We start from the raw sequence: 5,284 nt of genomic DNA on the forward strand, positions 1-5,284 counted from the left end.
CTAAAAATGCTCTAACGGCTCTTTATCTGTCTAATATGTTTTCTCTTATTTTTTATTGCTATAAAAGGTTTCAAATGGTGAAAAAAAATTGCAGATCAAATATATATAAAAAGAGGATCGAGAGACACAAAAAAAATACAATTGAGAGGATCCAAAATACAAGAGGTGATCAACGAGATACTCTAGAGAAAAGGAAAAGAGGATCCAAAATCTACACGAGAGAGACAAGTGATCCACAATATACATGAGAGATTGTGAAAGAGATTCAAGAGCATTCAAAGAAAGGATTTCTCACGCCTATTGTTCAACCTTGATCAAGAGATCTTTCAAAGCCTTCAAGAAGTCTTCAATCAAAGATCATCTTCTTCTCAAGCATTCATTCAAGCGTTCATCCACCTTGAGAAAATCCAAAAAGGAGATTCTTCATTTGAGTAAAGTATTTTTATTGTTATATTCGCTCATTTAAGGAGCTGTTATTGTATTAATTTGTGCTCTAAGCTATTTTACTCTTTGTGAGTATTTGTTCTTGTTTTTGGAGGATTTCCAAAACAAGGGAAGGTTGATCCGAACCTGAAATCGGAGTGTTTTGGGTTGACTTGTACCCGAAAAATAAGTGGACTAGCTTGGGATAGTAGTGTCGGAGTTTTCGATGTTTGTATTCAGGTTGAATACAAGTATAGTGGATTAGAATTCCCAAGTAGGAGCTTGGGAAGTGGATGTAGGTGCAAGGTTGGCACCGAACCACTATAAATCCTTGTGTTTGTGGTGTGCTTTATTGTTTCTCTTTGTTTCTTTATCATATCCTTGCATTCTTGCTTTAGAAAATTAATCTTGATTTAAAGTCTTTGTTCTCATTCATCATAAGTAATTGATTAAGCCTAAAATTTTTAAGAAACCCAATTCACCCCCCCCTCTTGGGTTGCATAGCTGGGCAACAGTTTTACTTGCATAATATATCACTCTAGGCAGCTTATTTATTCGTTGACCTAAGATTGCACCCACAACATGATCGGACGCATCACACATTAATTCAAATGGTTCAGACCAGACAGGAGGATGAATGATTGGAGCTGATACAAGTGCATTTTTTAGAAATTCAAAGGATTCCAAGCACTCATGAGTAAATTCAAATTTGGTATCCTTTGCCAAAAGATTAGTCAGTGGACGTGCTACTTTGCTAAAGTTGACAATAAACCTTCTATAGAATCCAGCATGACCTAAAAATGAACGTATTTCTTTCACAGATTTAGGTGGTGGAAGACTTGCAATTAGATCTATTTTGGCCTTGTCCACTTCAATCCCCTTTTTAGAAATGACATGGCCAAGAACTATTCCCTGTTTGACCATAAACTGACATTTTTCCCAGTTGAGAACTAGGTGCTTCTCCTTACATCGTTCTAGAACTAATTGCAGGTGATTCAGACACTCGGAGAAGGTTAGGCCAAAAACAGAAAAGTCATCCATAAAAATTTCTAAAATCGTTCTATCATATCTGAAAACATGCTGATCATGCATCTCTGGAAGGTTGCCGGTGCATTACATAGTCCAAAGGGCATTCGTCTATAGGCAAAAGTACCAAATGGACAGGTGAATGTAGTCTTTTCTTGATCTTCAGCGGCTATGGAGATCTGGTTGTAACCGGAGAATCCATCAAGAAAACAGTAAAACTCTTGTCCGGCTAGTCTTTCCAACATTTGATCAATAAATGGCAAAGGAAAGTGATCTTTCCTTGTTGCAGCATTCAACTTTCTATAGTCTATACAGACCCTCCATCCCGTTTGGGTCCTAGTTGGGATAAGTTCGTTTGCATCATTTTGGACCACTGTTATCCCAGATTTCTTGGGTACTACTTGAACTGGGCTTACCCAAGAGCTATCAGAAATAGGATAAATTATTCCACTATCTAGGAGTTTCAGAATCTCCTTTTTAACTACATCCTTCATAACTGGATTAAGCCTTCTTTGGGCTTCTCTTGTTGGTTTAGCCTCTTCCTCTAAGTATATTCTATGTTGAACTATAGAAGGGCTTATTCCTTTGATATCTACTATGGTCCAACCTATTGCTTCTTGATTTGCTTTTAGAACTGACACTAACTCCTCCTCTTGCTTGGGATCTAGGTCTGATGCAATAATTACAGGCAAAGTTTCTTTGGGTCCTAGATATGCATACTTGAGATGTTCTGGGAGGGGTTTCAGTTCTAAAATGGGTGCTTCCTCTATCGATGGTTTAGGTGATGATTTCACCATCTCAATGATTGGTTCAGTAGGAAGTGTCGATTCTTGATTAATCTGATTTTTTTTAAGTATTTTATTGACATCCTCAGACTCATGGATTAACCAGGGGTTAGACTCTAGGTCGACTTCATCATCACTAATGTCAATGGATTCATAAATACCATCTTGGACTACATTGACATCAGCATGAGAAGAGGATTCCTGTTCTAAGTTAAAAACATTAAGCTCAATGGTCATATTCCCAAAGGATAACTTCATTAGACCTTTTCGACAATTGATTTCAGCATTGGCCGTAGCTAAGAATAGTCTTCCTAAAATGACAGGTATATGTCCTTTAGGATTCGTAACTGGCTCAGTCTCTAAAATAATAAAATCTACAGGAAAAATAAAATTTTCAACCTTTATCAGAACATCCTCGACCATTCCCTTAGGGATCCTGAGAGATCTATCGGCTAACTGTAATGTGATCCCAGTAGGTTGAAGTTTTTCTAATCCTAGTTGTTCATACACCGAATATGGAAGGATATTCACACTAGCTCCTAGATCTAGCAAGGTCTTTTTTATATTGGTTTCTCCAATAACACAAGAAATTGTTGGAGCTCCAGGGTCCTTATATTTAATTGGCACATGGCTAGATAGGTATGAACTGACACTTGCAGCCAAAAATGCTTTCTTTGGTACATTAGTGGTCCTTTTCCTAGTGCAAAGATCTTTTAAAAATTTGGCATAAGTTGGAACCTGATGGATTATATCTAAAAGAGGAATATTAATTTGGACTTGTTTAAATACCTCTAAAATTTTGTCTAAATGTTCAGATTTATTGGATTTCAGTCTGTTTGGAAAAGGAGCTCTAGGACTTTTAAGTACTGGACTAGGTGAATTTTCAGTTTCTGGTGCTTGAGGTTGAAAGGTAGTAGTTTTAGAAGGTGACTCGGCAGATGAGTCATCTATATCATCAAGTGCAACTACGTTATTGTCTATTTGTTTTCCTGATCTTAAGGTATGAATGGCATTTACACCATTAACTTGGTTTCCTTGTTGGGGTCGTGGACCATTTTGGTTCCTAGGATTTGGCTCAAGTTGGCTAGGTAACCTACCATGTTCTCGTTCACTAATGGTCGAAGCCAGCTGACTTACATGCATTTCCAGACGGGCTATAGCTTGGGTGTTATTATTTATGAGTTGACCCGTGGTTTGCATAAAGCTGGTATGTGTCTTCATCATGGCTTCTAGGCTTTTCTCTAAAGAGGTAATTTTCTTGTCATTATCATGGAAGCCTGGTGGGTTGTTCATTACTGGGTTGGACCTTAGATTTTGCTGATTGAAATTTGGATTGCCTACATTAGGATTCTGGGACCATGAGAAATTCGGGTGATTCCTCCAACCTGGGTTATATGTGGGTGCATAAGCATTGTTCAATGGTCCTTGATAGGTGGCATTCACCTGTGCACACTCATTCGAGTAGGAACATTCTTCTAAGACATGGTCTGGTGCATTGCACCCTTTACACATGGGTGCAGATATTTGATTTACATTGGCTGGTCTCTGTAATTCTAAGGCTTCCAATCTACGTGTTAAGGTTGCAATCTTGGCCTCTGATGCTAGGGTTGGTTGAATTTGATGCATTCCTCCTCTTGAAGGTGTAGCTTTATCAGGTTCCCTAGTTGTTTTCCACTGTAAATTTTTCTCGGCTAGGTCTTCTAAGAATTGCCAAGCTTCAGTAGTTTCTTTATCCATAAATTGGCCTTGGCACATGGACTCTAGCATGGTTCTTGAGTTTTAATCTAACCCCTCATAGATGATCTGGCATAGTCTCCAAGTTTCTATTCCATGGTGTGGGCATTGGGTCAAAAGATTCTTGAAACGATAAAAGTACTTCCAAAATGATTCACCAGCTAGTTGGTAAAATTGATTTATTTCATTCCTAATCCTAGCTGTTTTATGATGGAGAAAATACTTTTTTAAAAATGTTCTCACAAAGCCCTCCCAGGTAGTGACAGAATAGTTTGGCAGACTATAAAGCCACTTCTTAGCATTGTCCTTAAGGGCAAAGTTGATTAATCTAAGTTTGACCTCATCCTCTGTTAATTGCAGTTTCATGGTTGCACATACCTCCTCAAATTCTCTAATAAATATATAAGCATCATCTAATCCTGTGAATTTTGGAAGCATATTTATGATTTGAGGTTTGATTTCAAAATTGTTAGCTGTGGGTTGTGGCAACCTGATACAAGATAGTTGGATGGAGTCAACTGGATAACACAAATCCTTAAGGGTCATGGGTTGGATTGGTTCAGCCATTGGAACAACAGGAATTGACTCAATTCTAACTAGACGACCCGACACTCTTCTCCACACACGAGGTGTACGGTTTTCGATGTTTATACAATTTTTTTTTTTTTTCAAACAAGTGAAACAATAAATTAAACTCAATCTATCCTAGGGTTAACCTAAATCTAGACAGCTCCTAACTTGTTCCAAGATGACCCTTCAAGCCTTCCAAGTGGAGATTGATCAACTAGTTAGCCAGGTAAGTATAAGAGGTGGGAGGTTCACTCATCGTTGCCTTTCTAGACACCAAACGAGTTGGCCAGGCCAGCAACTGAACCAATTTAACAAACCACCCTCAGGGACTTGCCTAGACACCAACTAATCAAACAACTCAAACTTGGTAGAACTCTTAGGGTTCCTTGTCCTATTGAACTCGAATTCCTTAAGGTTGACGTCTAATTGATTTTAAGATTAAAGGTCTAGGTAATGCAATATGATGGAGATGGTTTTTGGGCTAAGGAAGGGTAATGAAATCTCCACCTTATCTTGTTAATGGGTTGATGCCCTTAGATTAATTATGAAAATATAAATGCAAATAAACAAGATGACCAAGAATGTAAAAGATTTTAATTTAAAATTTTTTTTTTTAAATTTTGATATTTTACTTCACGATTATGAAATGTCTTTTATTTTGTTTTATTTTATTATTATTTTTTTTTGTGATTAAGTAAATTCAAATGATTAGATCTAAAGGAAAAGTAATTAACTAAAAATAATAA

The 5,284-nt window shown here is 37.3% G+C and overlaps 1 non-coding gene across 1 annotated transcript; it reads left to right on the forward strand.

The window, feature by feature from the left end:
- Positions 1-4,059: 4,059 nt before the first annotated feature.
- On the forward strand, positions 4,060-4,166 carry LOC140857668 (small nucleolar RNA R71). The gene has a single exon (XR_012141162.1). It is a non-coding gene; the product is annotated as a small nucleolar RNA R71 (small nucleolar RNA).
- The last annotated feature ends 1,118 nt before the right edge of the window (positions 4,167-5,284 follow it).

The sequence above is a fragment of the Elaeis guineensis genome, chromosome 4 (genome assembly GCF_000442705.2).
Source record: "Elaeis guineensis isolate ETL-2024a chromosome 4, EG11, whole genome shotgun sequence".
Lineage (NCBI taxonomy): Eukaryota > Viridiplantae > Streptophyta > Magnoliopsida > Arecales > Arecaceae > Elaeis > Elaeis guineensis.